Genomic DNA, 22,850 nt, shown 5'->3' on the forward strand with positions numbered 1-22,850 from the left:
CTCAATTTCATTATTTTTTTCTAATCAATGTGCTTTTATTTTCTTTCAACCTCCCTCTTGAGCTACTCCACCAGCATGCTTTTGTGAAGGCTCTAGTTGAAAATAAAAGCTGGAATCCAAGAAAAAAAAAACAAAACAAAATATGGGTTGTTAGCAGCATAATGTAGCATAACAGTGATTTTTTTCAAAGTCAAAAAAAAACCCAAGAAGGCCCTAAAGTTTTAGCCATTTTTAAGTTCAGACTTATGCTATGTGCTAATCAATCTGATTAGGAAACCAAAACATTTCAACCAAGAACTCTAGCCCTGTGCCAAATAACAGCTGGGTGAAGCCACATGGAGACAGCTGCAGGGACAGAGCCAGCAGCTGTCCCACCAGCAAGGCACAGATGGGGGGCCACAGCATCTCCCCCAGCCCCCTTACTGCTGGCTGTGGCACACTCCTGCAATTAGAGAGATGAGATCTCCAGGCTTGACTCCAGCCCTTCTCCTCTGGCTGGTTTTCACTCATGCGACTGGTTCCAGTGCCTGATGAACACAGAACTGCTCAGCTGTGATTGCTCTGGGATCAAACACAGCCTTGAAACTGCCAGTTCCTCCAGACCAGGGGCTGGTCACTCTCCACAAACCGCACTGGCAGCTGCACACTGAGAGTAGCATCAAAACACAGGGAGCTGGAAGCAGCTCTTCTGTCTACCCTGCAGATGTTGAGCAAGAAAACTGTTGCAATGCAGCTTGCACAATCCTCCTACTGTGGGATGCAGTGAAGTGTGTTCCTTAGAAAGCTCGAGGTCCTCTTATGCTCCACAGGAGCAGAAAGTGGCTGTGGGAAGGGTTGGTGTGCTAGCCAAAGGACACGCCTGCTGTCCCCACTGCCCCATGATGGACACCCCTGTTGTGTACCCCCTGCCAATATAATGAGCAGCTATTCTCTTCCTAGCTGGAGGGAAATGGAAAGCCTTGCAATGTCTTAGGGCTTTTTCCTATTGTAGCAATCCCTAATACTACCTATGCTATAATATCACAACTCCATGAGGGACAGATTACAAACCCTAGCAAAGTTCTCTGAAATTCAGTTTTCTCTAGCATTTACAACTTGAAAATGCTCCTGGCCACACAACTACTTGTCATAGAGGTACCTCTAATAATGGTAAAGTTCCTTTAAAGAAACTAAAATTGCTCAGTGCCAGGCTGGATAGCTCTCTGAGCAATCTGGTCTAATGGAAGGTGTCATTGCCCTTGGCTTGGGCGTTAGATGATCTTTAAGGCCCCTTCCAACCCAAACTACACCAGGATTCTATGAAAAATCATTGTGATTCCCAGGCCTCTCTGGCTATGATGAGTGCCATTAGTCCAAGCTCCCTCCTCAAGCAGCCACCATGCACTGGTGGCAAACTGTCCTTGCAGAGGGCAAAGGCTCAGAAAGGGGGTAGGGAAACCCAGGGCTTTCCTAAGAAATCCTCCATCTGAGCAGCAGCCTAAATCTATTTGCAAACACATTATGCCCACTGGAAAGGGTACCAACATTGTCCCTTAGCTTTAAAGGACTCCAGGCTGCGGGTGGCAGCACTGCAGGGTGGAAAGGGTGAAGAGCAATCAGCTGTTTTCCCAGGCTGCGTTTCCTTACACACCTCTCCAGCCAGCCTGTCTCCTTCCACTGCCCCAGCATCCTCCCAACACCCTCCTCTACATCCGTCCCACTCCTCCTCCAGCTGACTGTGCACAAAGGTCTGAGGCAAAGATTAAAGGCGACGCGCTGGTACAGGACCTGGCACCTGCTGTGCACCTGAGTACTAGGCTGGGCTTTGCAGGCAGATTAAACAACATATACTGCAAAGATGGATTAGGCATTTCATAATGTGGAAGAGACAGCTTCTGTCACAAAGATTGCAGTCTAAACAGACAAGAAACAAGCTATTGTTCCTGCAGCTCACCAGTGCTCCCTGCCCCCTCCTATTCTCAATCTGCCATGCTTTAATAGTTCATAGCTGCTGCCCAGCTGCAGCCGCTCCAACAAGTGGGTGGTTCTGTCAAAGTTAGAGGAAAAACATACCGAGATTATTCCAGAAGGGACAGGCCCACAGTATCCTCAGAGATAAGGAATGCTGTCTGGCTCTCTAGGTTGCACCCTCACAAGTATATAGTGGGTTCTTTTTGTATGTTTTGCATTTTCACATGGCCTTGCAGAGATGAGGACTTAAATTACAAAACATTGAAGCTAATGTTGATGATGTTTCTTAATTTACATTTATTCATGAGGTCATGCAAGATGAGTTACAGCTTCTGCGTACATATAAGACTTGTTCTACTACCTTTTAAAAATGCTTGCTCATTGCTGTTACAAGTTTTCTTTCTAACCCCTGCCAAAATGTCTGGGCTGAAGTTTTCCATGATGAGTGTATGAGGGTTTGTTTGTTTGTTGAGGGGAAAAGTATAATTTATAAATATTCTGTTCCTGTGAGCCACCATTCCCTTTTTCTAGATGAATTTTAGCCTTCTAGAGCTTAATCTGGACTCAAACTTTGCACAGATGGTCATTACATTAAGGACACATCTTTCATTCTTCCCAGGAAAGATCCTTTATAAAATTACCCAAATTTAAGCATTTTCACATGCTGAATTACTTGAGACTAGATTTGTGTAACAGTCTTCCATTGCCTCAGCACCTCAAGATACAATATGATCTCCCGAGGGCTGAACACACAGCCTGTATCACAACAGGTGGGACTGGTGAGGGAAGTACCTAAGTCAGCACCATCCAGTGCCAAAATACTCCTTGCCTCTCAAAATAAGCCCTTTCAAAATCCTTCAAAATGGGCAAAAAACCAATTCACCATCCTCAGCTGACTTTCGTCAAAGCCTTACCCACCTACACTCCAAATTAGTGTCTATTACATCAGGCAGAGAACTTCGTTATCACTTTTCAGACTATGTTTATAGTAGGGGTTGGAGTTCTACATATCCAAGCTTTCATATAAGCTTTTATATAAAACTTCATAAAATTCACTGTTTCATATGGGAAAAAAAGATGTGATGCTCTTAAACTGAGTCATCTGGAAAAGAGAACAGTACTTTGAATTTGTCATAACATAAAGGGTCATCATAAAACTGCAGTGTTTCTGCTGCATAGACTAGTCCCATAAGCCAGTATGTCACAACTTTTAAGACGTATTTGTATCCTTGGACAAATTTAGCAGGGATATGTTACATACAGTTCATGAAAAGTATGTTTAGAGCACTGTAGAACTATGGCAGCAGGAGAATGACATCATTAGTTTGTCAAGGTGCACACAATCTTCCTGAAGGAAGTAATCGAAAATCCCACAGCAAGAGCAATCCTTCCTTCCTTTAACAGTGCACTTCCCATCTAGATGTCTGTTTACTGTGAACACAAATAAAAGTTCCTTCAAAAGTTGCATCCTACTTTGCTTATTATTTTACATTATGCCTTATGCCTACTAGTAAACACAACACTTTTTTGCTTTCAATACCAGTACCTCCGCTTTCAGGGTCTTCATTGGGCCATTACAGTTTTGGATCTTTATTACTTCTTTTGTTCTTCCTAAAATTCAGAATTTTTTAGAAAGTCAAGTCTTAAGAGCAGTGAAACAGCAAGGACTGACAACCACACAAATAACCAAACCCAGTGGAGGGTTGAAAGCACGTGGAAAGATTTGTGAGTTAGGTTTTCATGCTGCACTAAGTCCTAAGGCTTTCTCTTTCCATTAATTTCTACATCATCCATACAGTACTAGCAGGCTGACCTTACACATCCATGGTAGAAAATAAGCTAAGAGAGCCACACTTTTGAAGCTATAGTTAGGTCAGACAGGAAGCAGTCAGTTAAAGGCTTGGAAGAGTAGTGAATACCCAGTTTTAAAAACAGGGCTTGAAGAGGAAGACCTGCATTGACCAACTTCCAGCTACTAAGAGAAAAAACCTTGACAGATGAATAAGATGTATTAAAATTTTGACAACTAACTGAAAGGAAGTAGCCCCAAACCCAAAAGAAACATAGGAAATGTGATCAGCCACACAAAATAAGAGCAGCAAAACTGACAGACATCCTGCTTAGTACAAACAGATACAGCTGTGGAAAATTTCATCAGCATAGGCAACCCAGCTGTGCATCAGCAAGCTTACCACAGTGCACCTCTGCATGGAGAACGTCCCTCTAACAACAAGCTGCTAAGCATTATCCAAAGGCAACACTCATGCCAGCTGGGAAACAAAACAGACCTAAACCTGCAGCAGTCCTTAGCTAAAAGTAAAAACTCATTTCCTTCATCATCCAACATAGGAGCTCACACATTCAAGTTTGATAATTCAATAATTTCAGGTTTTACTTTTTTCTCTACTTCACACTTGCCGTGCTGGATTAAATGCCAGATAATGGTTCACGTGACTGATTCACATGGATGCTCAGTACTGAGTTAAATTTTGTCATAATAACACTTCAATGATACATGAACACATATTCAGGAGAAGCTCTGAATGGTTCCTTACAGCTCCAGCTCCATAGCCAAAGGAAATTAACAGTAGGGATTACCTCCCACTGACTGTCCCGCATTGAAGTCACCCAGGGCTCTGGATAGGAAAAAAAAGCTGCCTCCATTTGAGAGGAACACCAAGTTCAATAGCCATTACATTCACAGCCATTGATTTCCAAGAGGTCTAACCCAGATTTTAGTCATCCATAGCAACACACACCACCAACCCTTAAAATTTCCTTAACTCCCAGTCTTTGAAACAATTGCAGAATATTTCCCCTGACTTTTCAGCAGCAGCAACTAATTTGCTTGCAACTTTTGGGACAGAGCTTTTGACAGAGGGCAGAAGGGTAGCTGCTGCTCCTGGACCTGAGTAACCTGACCTAGTGGTTGGCATCCCTGCCCACGGCAGAGGGGTTAGAACTAGATGATCTTTAGGGTCCCTTCTAACTCAAGCCTTTCTATGATTTTATAATAACCTGCTGACAGCTGGAGACCACTCCCCAGCAGTCCAGGGATGTTCTTCACTGAGAAGACTGCAGGGGCATCACCATCATACATTAGGGTAAACATTCAAATTCCCACCTAAAGCTGAAGCCAGGGACAGTCTACATGCAATATCATTTATTTAGCAAAAAGGTGACAGGACAAAGTAAGCTCTTCTATACTTCTGCCTGAGATTTCCAGGTGCTGTGACTCAACATGAAAGTTAGATGTAAAAAGTCAGCTGGAATTCATACTTCATCTCCAGAACCAGCATTTCATCCTTTTTAATACCAAGAAGTTGCATCTCCTGGTTTTTAGAAGGTTTTCCTTTCAGATGATCAAACCAGAGCAAGTAATCTTGCTGCATACTGCTGCGACTGAACCAATTCAGGCCATTGCTTTCCTAGGCAATGCTCTCCCTGACAGCAAACAGGCTTTTGCTGCCTTAAGCTTCCAGCTGTACACATGATGTAAACACTGCTGATCCAACACAATTAGAATTTGTGTTATTTTTGAGTTTCACAGTTTCTACTTGTCTTCATTCTGAAGAGCTTCAAGCCGGTTTCATCCCTTCTTTATCTTTTCTTTCACTCTTTGTCTATTTTGAGACAACAAAAGCAGGAAATGTCTCATTACATGTATCATCTATGTTTTGGGCTCTCATGAGATTGAGTGAAAAAACAGTATTTTCTGTGGGAAGTTAGAAGTTTGCCAAAATCCCTTAAGCTGCTCGTGAGAAGATGTATGTTGCACTTCAGTCAAGTAAATTAATCACTTGGGTTTAAAAACCTGAATCAAAGAATTTTTCTCACAGCAGTTCACTGCTAATCCCACCTGAACTACAAGTGAAAATTACTTAATTGCCTTATAACTACTTCTAAGGACGAGGATTCCATGCCAAAATGTTCCAAAAGGTATACTGTAATCTCCCCATGTAACTGTCATAGTGCAAAAAGGAATTTGAAGAGCAGAGTGCCTCCCACAGGAGTAAAGACAATTGCAGAATCCTCCTGGTTTCACTGAGCATTCATACAATCTACTCAGATGACCTGTCACAGTTTTAGTGTTCCTTTTTGTTTTGGCAAAAATAAAAAAGCCATTGTGCAGGGCCGAAACGGAAAAGCTTAAGAGCTTGTTTTCTGGTGGTGCTGGCTCCCAAACACAGGCAGTGCATGTGGCTGCCCTCTCTCAGCAGCAGGTGACAGTTCTTTGGCTGTTGCCTAATTCCATGGACACCTGATGCCTTGACATCTCTATCTTGCTGTCACCTTGGTGAAGAGGCCAATGAATATAGAAAATAAGTACACAAACCCTTCTTTCTAAGGAAAACAGATGAAAACCAGAGCTAGTCAAGACCTTCTAGACCCTCTGCCCCAGCCTGGTTCAAGGTCAAGGTCAGCCAATTTGTAGAGTGCCCATTTTCAAGGGATGAGTTCATATTTTTACAAGGGCACATAGTGACAGGACAAGGCAGAATGGCTTTAAACTGAAAGAAGGTCAATTAAAGTTAGATATTAGGAAGAAATTCTTCATTGTGAAGGTGGTGAGGCACTGAAACAGGATGCCCAGAGAAGCTGCGGATGTCTCATCCTGGAAGTGTTCAAGGCCAGGCTGGATAGGGCTTTGAGGAACCTGGTCCAATGAAAGATGTCCCTGACTATGGCAAGAGTGTTGGAAATATATAATCTTTAAGGTCCCTTCCAACTCAAACCTTTTTACAATCTCTCAGTTCACTAACTGTAGAAATTCTGGTTAAAAGTTTTCAAGGTTGAAGCCCTGCCCATTCAGCTGTCTGCTGCACAAGGAGCTCAGATGCAGAAGTTGAGGCCTCCAGGTTCCCAAACCATTATACCATGGCATCTGTTCAGTTTATACTGAACAACTAGATATAGAAACCACAGACACCCTAAGGGGTCTCATTACTACACTAAAACCTGTTTTCACTGCACAGTGTTTTCCATGTCAAAACACACAACAGTTCCTCCTGAACACATTTATGATTTTTGTTTTTTCCAAGAACATAGGACTCATTAATACCCTGGGAACTGCATAAGCCTTTAAGGAACACTATTTTTGCTGCATCTACTTCTGAGTTTTACTATTTCATCCACAGTCATTAAATTCTTGCTGTGCACAGGGCATCACACAGCACTAGCTGCCTGCTGTTTACTCAAATACTTGTGATAAAAACACAGCCCTTCCATGTCTAACTACATTAGACTCTGAGTAAAAGAGTACAAAATTAAAAACAAAACAAAACCAAACCAAACCAAAAAACCACCAAACATGTTTCCAGAGTCAAGTTTGAAGTGCATAGCTTAATGCACTGGCTGATTCTTTTACGTAAATCGTGCCTGTGAGAGCCAAAACTAAAAAGAGCAAGACAGGCTTCTCAGATATTTACCTGAAACAGTTGCTAGCTACCGTTTACAGGGTATTTCCATTGCTTGCTCTCAACAGTGAGTTTTTCAGTAGCTATGTATCTTTGACACACTTGGACACACAGAAAAAAATTTGATAGAAAGCCAGAGGAAGTCAAAACACCATACAGAGAATGTGGGCAGAAAGCTTCAGGTAGTCTTTGAACTCTTCCATGTCACTACAACTGCATTTGCTACATTCAAAATACAGTTCCTATTTAAATAGGAGAAAAAAAAGTCATCAAAATAACACATCTGTTATTTTGTTATCAGTTAGTTTGTTATCAGTTCTTTCTGAAGTCCTGTTCTGGGGAAGGGGTGCCAAATCGGGCACTGTGATCTTTATAAAACGCTGGGTTCAACAATGAGTAATGGTAGCTTGTAAGTGTTTCATAGGAAAACCATAGCATGACGAAAAGCATTAGCCAAAACATTCTCCCTAGCAGAAGTGAAATCCCTTATTTCATCAGCCCCAGTGCGTGGCTGTGCCTCCCTGCTAACACTACGCTGAAGTGCTCTGAACTGAGGGGTGCCTGGAAGCACGGGCGGCAAAACTGTGCCTGTCGCCACATACAGTGACAACAACTCCACTGAAACAACTGACCAGACACCACCAGTCAAGGCCGTCCCGTGCTCCGAACCCAGCACAGAGCTGCGAGAGCAGAGAGACGCAGGCAACAATCATCACTGGTCAACTTCCGTAGGGAAAGTATGTGTCTGGGCTACACAGCTGCTTTTCAGCCCATCCCGCTGCTGCCCGGGAACCTGGACAGCAGCATCCCGCAGCCACCCCCGTTCCCGGGAAAGGCCGGGGTCCCCTCCAAGCCACCACCCCGCTGAGAGCCATCCGTCTCCCCTGCAGATGGCAGAGCCCTGCTCGAAGGAGCGGGAAAGGGATTTAGTTATATGAACAAGGAGGAGGGCAATGCGCGCTCGAGGGAACCGCGAGGTCCACGGGTCGGGCGAACGGATGGAAGGATGAATAGAGACAAAGATGGATGGAGGGACCTTCCTTACCTGCCACGCTCCTGCTGTCCCTACTCCGCCTGCTGCCGCCACCGCGCTCCGACACCGCCCGGGCCCGCGGGGCGGATTTATAGCCCGGGCTCCGCCTGCCGGGCGGTGCCGCCGCCGCCGCCCGTCCCGGGGCTCCGCCCGCCCGGCCCCGGGGTTGCCCCGCCGGCCGCGGGCGACTGCGGCGGCGGATACACCCCGTGTGCCCGGTGCGCACGGGGTCCCTGGATGTCAGCCGGCAACCTCGGCGCCCAGCCGCAAGCTCAGCTCTCCCCTCCTTCCTGGCCGCGCAGCCCGACTGGAGAGAGCTCAGCGCTGACATCTCATTCCCGGGCAGACTTGGGAGCAGCGAGCGGCGGAGACCCGTCACCCGTCCTGCTTCCCGGATCCCGTTAGCAGGGGCTTCTCACACTTTAGTGAGGAGAGAGGAGTGTGTGCAAGGGCTTGCCCAAAGACCTAAAGAACAGGAGCCTTGAGAAAGGCTGAGCCGGGGACGGCGACAGCGGGGTCGTGCAACAGGTGGCCAAAGTCCTGCGGACCTACATACTTCTATATGGATATAAAGTCTGTTTACCAGATCCTTAGTTGCAAAATCTTATTCTCATAGATCAAAGTGACCACTAGGAAGGAGCTGTATTTGCAAGAGGAAAATAATGCCTTTGTACATTTCTGGTGAAGTTCAGAGGGTGCAGGGGGTGCTGCAAGTGCTGTGTGAGTTTCCCAGTGAACAGCTCTTCGGCAAGAAGCGCAGCTAATCGTTTATTCCAAAAAGAGGCCCTCGCCTGCTGAGCAAAGAGTATCTGTGTATACACAGTTCTGCGTGTAGCCACCCGCCGAGGGGCGGGTTAAACTATGACGGCCTGAGCTGCTTTTTCTGTGACTTCTCTGTAAAGCAACACTTCCCGCAAGAGTGTGGTTTCACTTAACAACCTCACTTTTATGGTAGGTTACTGTGACCCAAACTGATGAAATCACAGCATGTTGTCATTCTCCCTCATTAGGTGGCCTGAAAAGGGAATCAGAAATTGCTTAAACTCTGAAACTCTGTTAAACTCTCTGCCTCCTGTTTTCTTGGCTATACAATAAGCTTATTAAGTTGATCTACAGAAGCTTGCTCCTGTTAAAATGCATATTAGCTTCTCCCCTCCTAAGTCAACTTCTGCACCTGAGTCAGAAACTGCTGCCTTCAGGAAAAAAAACCCCTGGAATTCTGGTCCCTTTTTCACCACAAAATGATGGGAGATCATGTTGTTCAGCAATAATTCCAAAGTATTACCAAGTGTAGAATAAAGGAAATTTCTTATCTTGTTTTCTTAGTTGATGTTTGCAAGGATGAAAAGTATTTCTGAACAACAGAGGAGAAGCATTTGTCATTCTAAGACAGCACTGCTCTGTGTGTGCTTTCTTTTTTTTTTTGGATCATAAAATGTCTAATCTTTTTCATAATCATCTTAAACTGTGATGCCAGGAAACAAATGAAACCATCACAAATAATTTAATTTGCAACCGAGCCTATTTTGAAGTCATATCTTCAAAATTATGTCATCAAATCGCTGGCATGCTGTGTTTGTTATGGAAGATCTGCCTAGCTTGGTGTACCAAAGTTATGGAAAAAGTGTAAATGCTAGAATGAGAAGATGGGCTTGATTAATTTTCCAACAGATTAATCCTTCCTTTATCTGATCATGAAACAAAATCCTAGCTCAGAAACGTTCAGTCCTTCAGAAAACAGACCTGGGTCAGTGTCTGAGTTGTGTGATTTGGCCCATCCTCAAGTAACTTTTCAATCTGCTGTGCTTGGCTGCTTTTTGGGGAAGGGGCTGAAAGCTCCAGAGATTCAGATGGAATTAACTGTTCTCTGTGCACTAGATGCAGACTCCATCAGTAAAAAACAAGTACTGAGTCTGGAATGGACTGGAAAACTGGAATGAAGTGTTTTCTTCTGCTTTGACCTTTGCAGTTTGTTTGCTATTTAGATCACATGTGGTGTTGGACCTTCTAAAATGTTAGAGGCTGGCAGGTAGAAGCCCCAAGGAGTAGTTGCTTGAAAAGCCTGGTAATCTGTGCACCCAAACAGAGCCTTTGCTAGTTCATGCACTCTTCTCAGCTATTTTGCTAGTTATGGCTGAGAATAACACAGTAATTTACAATGTCTTTTGAGGGTGATCGTGGATTGCAAAAGAAAATGAATTAATTCCGAAAATCCAAGTTAGAAAGTATTTTACTATGTGAAGATGTAATTGCTAAAGTTTATACTCAGAGATTCAAATTCTGGTGTGTGCCAGAAAGGAGCATGGGTGAAAGCTTGGGGAACATCACTCCTCTCTGCTTGAAAAAGTCTGCTCAGAAGACAGGTTGGGAAAACAGGAATGTCAAACCTCAATTTGCCAGAATGTCACTACTGACAATGCAACAGCCAGAGCCTCAGTGACTTTTCAGCCCGTGCTGGGCTGCAGGACTGCTCACACCGCATTCCCGCAGCACCGGAGTGGCTCCTGTGCCAGTATCCGTACGTGCACAGACGTGTGTACTTTAGGAACTGCTGTGCTCGGGAGACAATACAAGCTGCCACCCACGTGGACTCACTGAAATCTCAAGAAGTACTTCTACTGTAAATATTATTTCATTGAATAAACCAGCTCTACGCAGCTGGCATGCACTTGTCCTTTACAGAAGAGCATCTCTAGAGGGGTGGCTGCCCCACACGGATCTCCATTCCTGTACCAGAAAACGAGCTGTGAAAATGAATCTGAAACCTTTCCAGTGCTGTTGATGACTTTCACTTGAGACCACAGCTCATGTCTCCAAGTTCTTTAAGGGTAAAGTAAACAAGTCCTTGATTTACTGTTTTATTTTGTTTTACTAAACTGGGTTGTTGCAAGTATCCACACATCCAAAGACACATATGCACAAAGAATGAAAGACCATACTTCCATGTTAGTGAAAGACTAATCATATGTGCTGAGCTGAAACCTGCCTCTGTGTTCCAGTGTCTGGTAGTAACAATATTTCAGCATTTAAATAGCACTTTAAAGCCATTAACTAATCAATGCTTGCAAGGCTCCAGGGGAAAGAGGGTGGTGAAAATGAAGAACCACCAGACAAGAGACCTGATCCAAAGTCCACCGAAAGGTAGCAATTCCATCTATTTCAATGCTATGGAAACAGATTTTAATTAAAAGACTATTCCTCTTTCCCTTGACATTATATTTCTTGCTATGCCAACATTAACACAGGAAATTTCAGTGGTTGTGCTGCAGCAGCAAAGAAGGAAAAAGAGTTAAATAAAGGAGCACAGTGTTATATTTTGCAAAAAATATTGTGCATTTGTTTAGAAAGATCTCTGCACTCTGTTTACATTTAAGCAGTGGTAATATTATTAGTCACTGCAAAAGAAACTGGGTGTTCCCTTGTTCTTGCTAACAATACAGAAGGGATAATTTTGGATTAAGCTACATGTTTTATGAAAAATATACTTGATGTTTGCTGGTTCATGTTAAAAGAATTCCCTGTGTGACCCATCAAATATCACACCCCATCTACTGGGAATTTTATTCTACTATAGCCTTTTGTTGTTGTCTTTGGATCCCTTGATGATGCTGACATGTAGCCATACAGATTGGTTGTCCTTCCAAAAATTATTCAATGTAGCTTTGAACTAAGGGCACTGACCTCAATTAAAAATATAAATAAATAACACCACAGACTGAAGATTCACATGCCTTTGTCAGAGAACTGCCTGGTATTATTCATATTCCCACTTAAGTACTTATTTCCAGTTTGGAAACTGCTTTTGGCAGGTTTGTCTGCTTCAGCAAAAGCATAGATGCAGGGTGAGTCATTTATTTGGTCTTGCATTAGGAACTTCCTGCCATTTTCAAAGGAAGTGGATTCTTTTTTTAATATATTTCAGAATATTGAGTTTATCTGTAAGTTCATTTGATAAATGGAGGTGATGGGGGGGGGTTGTTTTGTTTGGAATAGGTATGTCCCTTCAGGAGTAATTGGTGGAATGTTTTACCAAGGGAAACATATCTGTAGGAAGCTCTGTTGGTTGGTGTGGAATCTGTGAGCTGCATTCACAGCAGGACTTAGCTGCTGATTGACGCAGCTGCCCAGCCCTGCATTTGCCACTCAGGCTTTCAGTCCAGTGCACATGGACAAGTAAGTGCCTAAGACCTGGGTTTACGAGAAGTCAACATGATGACTGGTAAATATTAAAGCTAGCCAAGAGAAAAAGCCAAGAGAGACAAGCTCTAAAATAGATTTTATGTTTATTTCCACATAAGGTTTTTGACTGTGAGTTCTCTCTGAGATGAATACCTATGGTCAATGAGAGTTTTCTCTGATACTGCCTCACATTCTGGAACCCACAGAGGATGCAGGCAACTAGGGACAGTGTCAGATACGATACTCACTCTGTTGTGTTTGAGTACAGCTCTTCTCCTTACCAGGAAAAAATTTCAACCATCTCCTAGAGGGTGGTTATGTACCAATTGCACAATTCTTTGCTTGCAATTTCTCCTGATGGGGTTAACACATTTTGCAAAAATAATGAAAGTTCATCAAGCCAAACAGGAAGAAGAAAGAATTTGGCTCTGTTGCTCACAGATGTCATTATGAAAGCAGGGAGATAGCTCTATATCCCTGCTACAGTTGGAAAGAGAATTGGGACTTGCTGCATACTTCTACTGCTCCTCCAAACAGAAAAGGCTCCAATTGCAATATCTAGATTAAAATCTGTTTCTCACACCAAGAACTCACAAAGAAAGCCTTCATTTTAGAAGCTATCTATTGTGCAAAGATTAAGCCAGCAGGGATTATCTGGAACTTGCACAGGATAAAACAAAAGGGAAGAAATCCCAACTGGGTTTTCAGTTAGGATCTAAAGCAACTCCTTTTCCAAGGGTGGCAGTGGTTTCACACACATCCTGATTTGGTGGCAGCCCAGCTTTGATTTTACAGTTCTCAGTGGTGTCTGTGTTTCAGACTAAGGAAGCAAATGCAGGGTTCTGCACCTGGGGAAGAAAAACTGCAGGCGCCAGTACAGGCTGGGGGTTGACATGCTGGGAAGAAGCTCTGCAGAGAAGGACTTGGGGATCCTGGTAGACAACAGGCTGTCCAGGAGCAGACAGTGTGTCCTGGGGGCCAAGAAGACCAACAACATCCTGGGGTACATTAGAAAGACCGTTGCCAGCAGGTTGAGGGAAGTGATCCCGACCTTCTACTCCGCCCTGGTGAGGCCACATCTGGAGTGTTGTGTCCAGTTCTGGGCTCCTCGGAACAAGAGAGATATGGAGCTTTTGGAGCAGGTCCAGAGAAGGGCAACAAAGATGATTAAGGGTTTGAAGCACCCCTCTTATGAGGAAAGGCTGAAGTACCTGGGCCTGTTCAGCCCCAAGAAGAGATGAGTAAGAGAGGACCTCATCGCTGTACACAAGTATCTGAAGGGAGGGTGCCAAGGGGATGGACCAGGCTCTTCTTGGTGGTTCCAAGCAATAGGACAAGAGGCAATAGGAAGAAATGAATGTACAGGAAATTCCACCTGAACATGAGGAAGAACTTTACTGTGTCTGTGACTGAGCACACACTGAAACAAGTTCCCCAGAGAGGTTGTGGAGTCTCCCTCACTGGAGATATTCAAGAACTGTCTGGACACAACCCTATGCCACATGCTCTGGGATGACCCTGCTGGAGCAGGGAGGTTGAACCAGATGACCCACTGTGGTGCCTTCCAACCTTACCCATTCTGTGATTCTGTGATTCTGTGATTCTGTGATTCTGTGATTCTGTGAGGTTCAGGTTCATTCACCACAATCAACGTGTAATGCACTTATGTAGTCTCAGTTTGTCTACTCAGATGGGTTCTTTGTGTATCCTTCTTCGTCACCTGCTTGCCACTGTGCAGAAGAAGTTTGCACAAAGCCATGCACTGTGGCCCATGGAGATCCCTGTCCTTGCTGATGGCCCCAGAAGGACGTGTCTGGTGACCAGCTACTCACCTGCCCAGTGTTTGTTCAATGGTCCAAACAGAAAGTTTTTTGGGGCTGCCGGGAGATCAGAGAATTGTTTTTATGGGTATCTGGTAGCCTCTTGCATGAGTTTGTTTATTCCTGCTGGAGGAATATTGAACTCCTCAGACTTGCCCACCTGTTGAACGCACACGTACACACTTGTATGTACAATTGTATAGAGCTCGTTCCTTTAGTGATCGACACCAAAAATACAGATAAACACAATAAGTTCCCTTACAGATGTAGTTTTACTGAGCTGGTACGAGATATTATTTTCTTTTTAATTCATGTTGATTCTTTTTGTTGTCAGCTATGGGCAGGGAAGAAAGTAGAGAGACCTGTCTTAACTGTGAACTAAAGGCAGTGCCATAGCCCTACACAGCAGTAAGACGTGGAGAAATGAAATATTGAAAGGCTTTAAATAAGGGGGGATTTTCCTCAGCTCTCTCAGAGTTGGGTGGCCTTCACCATCCTCTTTCCAACAAGAAACTTGGTGTTTATCAGAAAGGGTTTGCTCTGGCTAAAGAAAACCAATTAGACATTACTACCTTTAAGAACTACCCTTTGACATTTCTTCCTTTTGAACATTTCTTTTCAAACCTACAAGAAAACAAACTACACAAGTTACTAATTCAATTTCTGAAGCAATGGATGAGTAGAGATTTTAACAGAGCCCAGCTGATGCCCACAAATGGTCATCTACAACTTCTTGCATCTGTAATCCTCCCTCAGTCTGCCTGGATAAAGCCTTGGGTGCTGGGACTCTCCATCTCCATTCACTAAGTGTGGAGAATCTGACTAACCATCCACTGCAACTGCTGTCCTCTGCTGCAAACTCAACAAGTTTAAAGAAGTATCTGCAAGTTGTAAATGCCTTTTCTTAAAAGCTGCATTCACATACTAGAAAGGGGGAATTCTATGTATTGAACATTATGAACCCTGCTCTCATCCTCCCTGGAGACACAGGGTTAGGAATGTTCAAACAGAACTCACTTGGGGGCTGCAACCTCAAGGGGACTTTAAATCATTTTTCTGAAACAGCCTTGCAGCAACTTCTTCTTTAGCAGAAAGGTGTTACCAGGGATAGTCTGGGTATGAGGTATGCTGTAATAAGTTAGGCTATTTGAAGCAAAAGATTATAGGACTTGGAAGCCATGAGGAAATCTGTTTCCAAACACTCTGCTGCAGGTCACTTCAGCTTAGTTACCTGCAACTGTTGTATTGGCCAAGGCAGAAAGCACCAAATGCAATTTAGCATCTTTTTGATTCTCTGTCATTATTTGGCTGAGCAAAATTGCTCCAAAACTGAAGTACAAGTGCTCCAGTCTCTCTTTAGTCCCTATCTTTAGTTGTTATATTTTTAAAGAAGTTCCTCTACTAGCTAGAAACCTGGAAAGTACTTCCCTTCCCCCTCACCTCTGCCTCCCACTCAGTCTGGCTGAGGCGTTGCTATACACACAAACACGTAGCCATGAGTTCATCTGTGTGTACCAGAATCCTTCCCATTCCATTTTTCACAGCCCCACTGAAGGAACATCCAACTCACATCTCAGCTGAACTTTTGAACCCATCAAGGCTGAGATAGCTCAAAATCAAGCAAAACAGGGCGCCTATCAATTTGAGGAGCAGCTAAGCAAGTGTAAGTCAGAATTCTGTGCTAGCTGATGTCTGATAAGGAAGAGCTGGTAAAAGGCCTGATCGTTGTCTAATCTTCCTCACGTAGTAATGTCATGTGCCCTCTGCTTGAAAATGCAGTTAAAAGTGCATGTCCTTTTGCCCTAAGAACACATTTACACAGCAGTAACACAGCCAAGCAATTAACTAAAAGAAAGTCTGGTTCTTCAAGACCCTAAATGACACATATTGCTTGTGATCAGTTAGATGGCTACAGTTGTTTTATGAAGTTTTTAGTTATAAATGCTGGTCTTACAGCTCTGAATCCAAAGTAAAGGAAGCACAAAGTAATGTTGCTGGTTGGCACTGTGTACTCAGAGCTGATCACACCAACAGGCCTGGGACCACCTGGAACCATGATCGTGGTCTTGAACTTCAGGGCATAAAACACAAACACCTACAAAACAAATACCTCAGGTTTCTTCCCTGTCTTGTGTCCAGGCAGAGGAGACAAAGGTGGATTCACTTCTTACAAAAGCTTCAATGAAGAAGGTGCCAGAGAGGAGATAGATAGGACACAAGCAACAATTTTTGATTACAGTCTGTTTAAGGGGTCACTTCAGGCTTCTTTTGACAAAGACCAGGTGTGTAACCTTAAGACAAAGTAGTGGAGGCAGTAGGGACAGGAGAAGAGAGCCATAGGTGAGCTGATTGCAGCTCTTGCAGCAAAACTGGACATGCTCTTTTTCCCAACAATTTCAAAACAGTTGCTCAGAATCAAACAGCCGGCTCTAAACCAGCAATTCATTCATTTAATAGCTTTAGAGGCTGTTTGCTATTAAACAAGGCATGGTAAATCTGTTTCAGATTAGCAAAGCAAATGAGTCACAGAAAAAAATCCCAGTTTGGTGTTAAATTTTGGCCCGCACAAGCTGCATCTCAAACAGATGCTGTGTCCATACTACTAAATATAAAATAGCCAAACCCCAGTCTCTGGCCCCGACACTAAGTGTCGTGGCCTGACTCAGGCTTTGTGTCTTTGGACTAGCAAACTGACCCCACACATTGTGTGGCATTTGGCCCTGGCTCTCTTCTGTGCTACAAGTCGTGTCCCTTTGGTCCTAAGATTTATCTTCATTTTCATAATGTTTTTGAGTTCAGAGGCTCTGGAAGAATCTAAGGGTGGTGTTGCAACCCATAAGAGTGATGTTTTTATGGCCTGAAGCTGAAAGGATATGTTGCATCCCTCAGGGTATGCATGGGGCTGAACCTGATGGGACAGCCTTGGGGGACTGTGTGGGCTGCAGAGTGGTCATGTCCATTCTGCCTGGTGACAGCTCATGGGAGGAGGGCAGGGCCAGCAAGCAAAATAGAAACTCAGTGTGTGGACAGGCAAGGTCTGGGTGTCGAGCTCATACTCTGTCCCCTTTTAGCCTACACGTATCCAGAAAAACTGAGCAGGTTCCTCTGTAGGTTTTATCATCACATACATCCACCTGGAGTTAGACACTAAGCAGTGTCTGTGCAAATATCTCAAGCCCTTGGTGCTCCTCAACAGTTTCTCACTAATGAAGAACTGCAGCAGGTGAAGCCACCACCTCCACTGGCAGCCTCTGGATAGGTGGAAAACCAGGAAATTTCAGCAGCATTTCAGCTTCTATCTGCCTGAAACTGGGTGCCAAAAGGAAGACAGTAACCTTATTTTTCACAGCAACTGAATTTTTTGATGTGTTCAACATCTTCCAGCTAACACAAGAGCAACTCTGAAAAGTTTTTTTAACAAAATACAGGCACTACCATAAATGAAACATAGCTGTTATATTTTTATTAGAAAGAAAAAGCAAAAGTAAAATTAAGGATTTCTCAAGATATCACAGAATAGGGATATCTGTAATCCAAATCATACCTGCAAGAAAGCTTTCCTCAGCCTAAGGCAAAAAGGATCGTTGTAGGAACCATCCAGCTACTGAAACCATCAAAGATGAGTAATTGCCAGGTTGATGTCTACCATCTGCAAAACATCATGTCAATTAGTTCCTAACACTTGTCCTCGGAAAAGGACTGCTGGTGGAAAGACTGGTTACGTGAATAAAGAAACAGTGGTGAATATATGTTGTCTCTTGTAGCATTTTTGACACTATCACCCACAATATTCTTATTTTTGGGTTGAGAAAGTATGGATCATGAGTGTGCTTGAAAAATGGTTGTGCTGCCAGGGCTAAAGAGTGTCATAATCAATGGCTTAACATCCAGCTGAAGGACAGTAACAAATGGAGTGCCACAGAGGTCCAGTATTGTTCAATGTCTTCGTCAATGATTTGGATAATGAGACAAGGGGCGTGCATCCTGCAGCAAATTCAAGATGATGCTCAGTGAGGGAAAGTGATTGATATACCAAATCAAAAATATTTAGCCCAGAAGGACTTTGAGAAACATGAAAATTGTACCAACAAGAACTTCCTGAAACTCAACAGAGAGAAGTGCCAAGTTCTGTGCTTGGGGTGGAATAACCCCACACATCAGCACAGGCTGGGAAATGAATGGTTGAGACGTGATGAAAGGGAATGTGGGGCTTGAGGACGATGCCAGAATGAGTCAGGAGGCAATGGTCTGTTCTTATCACAGGTAGTGCAAATATCACATGGAGTTACACCACGAGAAGCATGCAGCAGATCCAGGGAAATTATTACCTACTTTCCTTATTCCTGGTGGGACTAGTTTTGGGCCTACCAGCATGTCAAGAACCCTAAAAATCTCAACAAAAAGCTCCAAAGATAGTTAGAAGGGTTAGGGCAGGCAATCTTCAAGGAGAAGGTAAGAAGGCTTGTCTAGTCCTGGCAAGAAGAAACACTGGGGTGGTCTAGTAGCAACCTACGTCTCTGAGGCAGGAAGCTGAAGGGATGATGAAGCCAAACTCTTTTTGGTACTGGCACAGAATATAATGGGGTAACAGCTACAAGTTGTAGTGTGGGAGGCTGAAATTAGTCTGAGGTTTAAGACACTAACATAAAGCTAAGGAAACCAAAATAAGTTAGATCACAGCAATGTTGGGATTATCACCATAAAACAGAGTGAACAGTGAAGGGTACCAAGAATGCTTAAAAAGGTGAACTCTGGAGGCTTCACCTATTTGCCAAAATAATCAGTTGTTGATCTGAAATTCTACTGTGCAGTATGTCCTCTGGATACAGGATGCAAGCTTAGAGTTTCAAAAACCCAAGGCAGAAACTGAAGTGGTATAGGGACTCTGTTACTATAATGTTTTAATTATCAGTAAGTGGAGTTATCCAATATCCCAAAGAAATGGTTGACTTAGTGCTTTTCTGCAAAAGGATCAAAGATAAGTCTTCCAGAAGCAAATAGAATTTTGATAGTAAGAGAAAGAAATGATTGAGGTTGAGCTTTGGGTGTGGAAAATTCTAAGATTTTATCTATAGGAGACTAATACATGATATTTAATGTCATTGCTATACTGAATGAACTAAACACTACAAAAAATTTCAGAATATAATTTTCATAATGAAAAATAAAAGGCAATTTTGGAAGAAAAATAGTCATTTTTGACCTATGTATTAATGCTTAGAACAAATATCTAACAGAGCAAATGTCTGAGGTTTGATGTGAGCAGGTCAATGTCACTTAAAACCTGTATAAATCACATTTCCTTTTTGAACAAATAGGTGATCAACACTGGCAGAACTACAGCTAAGGCTGGGCTTTAGATCAGAAAAAAATTATTAAAGTTATTGTTAGGTGATGGCTGCACAGCCTTTTTCCAGCTCCAGTTGTCACTGGAAAGAGAAGAGCTCACTGGTGAATAAAACTTGATTCAGAGGCACCAGACTGGGGAGGAAGGATCAGGAAGGAATTCAGGTGAATATGCTGAGGACAAGGATATCACAACTGGAGGCTTTCAGGGCTGTCTTGGGGGGTATCCAATGAACAGAGTTAGCAGAATCCTAGTTTTGCCACTTTTACAAAAAGTACAGGCCAAGCAGAGTAAGAAGAAACAACCAAACTAGTGCTAACAGCAGCTGGAAAAAACTACATCTTAGAGGGCCAGTTGTGTTTATTATCTAGGAAGCATAGTCCTTCTAGTTGCTATCCTAAATGACCCTAGTAGAAGATACGGTACTCAGACATGTAATTTCTTGTTATTACACAGCACATGCATAGCTGGTAATGCCCAACAGGTACCACAGCCCAGTGGGCAGGAGCTCCCACACTTTATGGCGAGATACATGTACACACACACTGCTGCTGCTTCCTCTGTCCTCAGTGCAGTGGACTGATCATCAATGATATCAAATGGAAAAAGCAGCTTTTCAGGAAGTTTGTGTTGAGCTCTCTTACCTCACTGAACTCTGTAAGTGTCTGTCAGCATGATGCAGTATTTAATTTGGCTTTTCATCACCCAGCGCTGAGACATATCATCTATGGCTGCAAGTGTTTAATATGGCTACATGTGTTTAATAGTGCGTGGCAAAGCTTTACAAACATGGATAACTATTATTTGTTAATTTTGGTATTTCATTGCAGGGTAGAGCTAAGGTTAGGAATCCTGCTTTGATTTACTAAATTTACTAGAAATTAATTTTGAGAGGCAGTTTGTGTCAAAAGTGCTCATTATTGAAATGGTGAGGACATTCTCTATCATCTTCTGCTAGGGGACCAAGGCCACAGTATAAGTCTTGAATACTTCACAGTTATTGATAATTGCAATATTGGAGCTACCACAAATAGTAGTGATGTGAGATGAGTAGATTCTGAGTGCACGTAGGTACCCTTTGTGATACGCCTGAATGCTGTAATCCACCCACATGTGGGCTGTGGTACCAGGCAGTCTTGGGAAAAGGGGGAATCTAACCCCCAGCAAACAGCACTGCATATCATGGAGCTTGGCTCACGTGAGCCACGAGACCAGAGTTTTCAGCAGCATGATTAATACCAATGTCACCCTGGGAGAGTAGTATGAACATACTGAAACAAAACATTTTGAACTTAGAGGCCCTGTGTCTGAAAAGACTGCCTGTACCACAATTTGCATCCCTTCAGCTCAGAAAGACCCTGAGCAAACTGATAAAGGATGACATGAAGAACATTTTTTACTGAATGTAAGATTTCCTGTTTAGCATGCTTTCCCTGATGGAATGTATTTATGGCTTTGTTTGTCCCACACATTGCAGATTATTTTTATCTCAGAAGAAGCTCCTTAAAAATTATCAGAATTTAAAAGAGGGTAAAAATCTGTCGTGGTTTTTATGGTCCATTTTCAAACATGATATCTCAAGGTATATTTGGACAGAACTTCAAAGCATCTTGTTAGATACTTAAATAAGTCCTGAAAAAGATTCTTAACTCAGAAAGGAAGCCTTGAGCATAACTAGTTAACGCATTGTGAAAAACTCTGTCTGCAGCAGTATTTAAAACTAAGAATTACAGTAAAGTGAGGAACATTCTTTAAAACATCTTATAAAGTAGCATGGAAAAAATCAAAAAATTTGACCTATATTCTTTACCTACAAACTCAGACATATGACATATGACATATCTGATTCTTCCTACTGGTTTATTATTGTCATTAGTTCCAAGACAGAAAAGCCCACAGGAACCAAATTTAATCTTATGTTCTTTCTGCGGCATTTGATGCAGGCTGGGAGTAGGGACAGCTATTTCCCACCTGCCCTGGGCAACTGTGAAGCTGCTTTAAAGCATTTTATTCTCAATTGTGAAAGGGGTTTCTCTAGGTCCTTTCTATTAGAAACTCAAGACAAAGGCTGAATGCAGGCTTGAGCTTCCTGAGACCCATTATTAGTTGGCCTTTTGTCAGGTCAGCAGTTTTAGCTTAATCCTAGTCTTGACCATGCTGAAAGCTCCAGATGCAGGCATGAAAGCCAGACCTCATCCCTTCCTTTTGAGTGTTTCCTTTTTCAGGAAGGGTTCCAAGAACTCTTGGGATACCTCAAGACGCCCACCCAGTTCTGATCTACCACCTCTCCACAAATGCAGGTGAGAGCTCATGTAGTGACAAGATTGTGTGCTAAGCACTCAGGTGGTGGGGGACTATGGTGGATTTTACCCCCAGCGTACAAGATTTGTAACCTTGTCTGCTGGAAAGCAGCCTTGTTGTAAAGTTAAGTCGTTCAGGGTTTTTTCTAGATGAAAGAAATCACATCCTTGGCTTGGACCCTGCATGCAAATTTGCAAGAGCAGCTTATCAGAATTGATAGTCTAGGGGATGTGCTGTGGAAAATGGATCCTCACCTATATCCAGGTGGCTTCAAAGAAGTGTCTAGCTGTTGGGGACCAGCCACTGTCAGTGCTGCAGAGAATGGACTCCCTGCCTGGATAATTACACTGAACCAAGCGGGTTCTTGGGCTAAAAGCCCAAGAAGGAAAAAAGCCCAAACAAGGTGTCTCACAATAACTGCTGGTACCAAAAGTGCCCTGGGTTCAGCAGCTGCCAGTGCCTCTACTTAGATGTTTGTTAAAACAGAACGTTCTTCACCAAAAGGGGAAGTGTCCCTTTTTTTTCCTAGCAGCTGCAGTGTACTGAACTGGACATTTTTAGAGCCACATCGTCTGCGTGCCCATTGCCAACATCCAGCAGTTATGTTATGTACTCAAGAGTTTTCCTGGCGAAGTATCAAACCTCCCTGGAATAATCTGAAGGGGCCTCAGTTAGTATGTTCCCTGGTACTACAGAAAGGCTGAGCCAGGGCACGGAGTGTGATGCAGAGTCTGCAGATCTGGTAAATATTTAAGGTTAGGATTAACCACTGTTTAAAAACACCTTTTTCTCCTAAACATTCA

General features: G+C 43.2%; 1 protein-coding gene across 1 annotated transcript in view; it reads right to left on the minus strand.

Moving 5' to 3' along the window:
* Window positions 1-8,523, minus strand: part of NDRG1 (N-myc downstream regulated 1) — a 40,641-nt gene extending 32,118 nt beyond the window's left edge. Inside the window, exon 1 of the mRNA XM_027711295.2 lies at window positions 8,413-8,523. The gene's annotated coding sequence lies outside the window, so the exon portion shown is untranslated. The remainder of the gene's footprint in view (window positions 1-8,412) is intronic.
* Between the last annotated feature and the right edge of the window lie 14,327 nt (window positions 8,524-22,850).

This window comes from Pipra filicauda, unplaced genomic scaffold (assembly GCF_003945595.2).
Source record: "Pipra filicauda isolate LSUMZ 115617 unplaced genomic scaffold, ASM394559v2 scaffold6_size6359152_pilon, whole genome shotgun sequence".
In the NCBI taxonomy this organism is placed as follows: Eukaryota; Metazoa; Chordata; class Aves; order Passeriformes; family Pipridae; genus Pipra; species Pipra filicauda.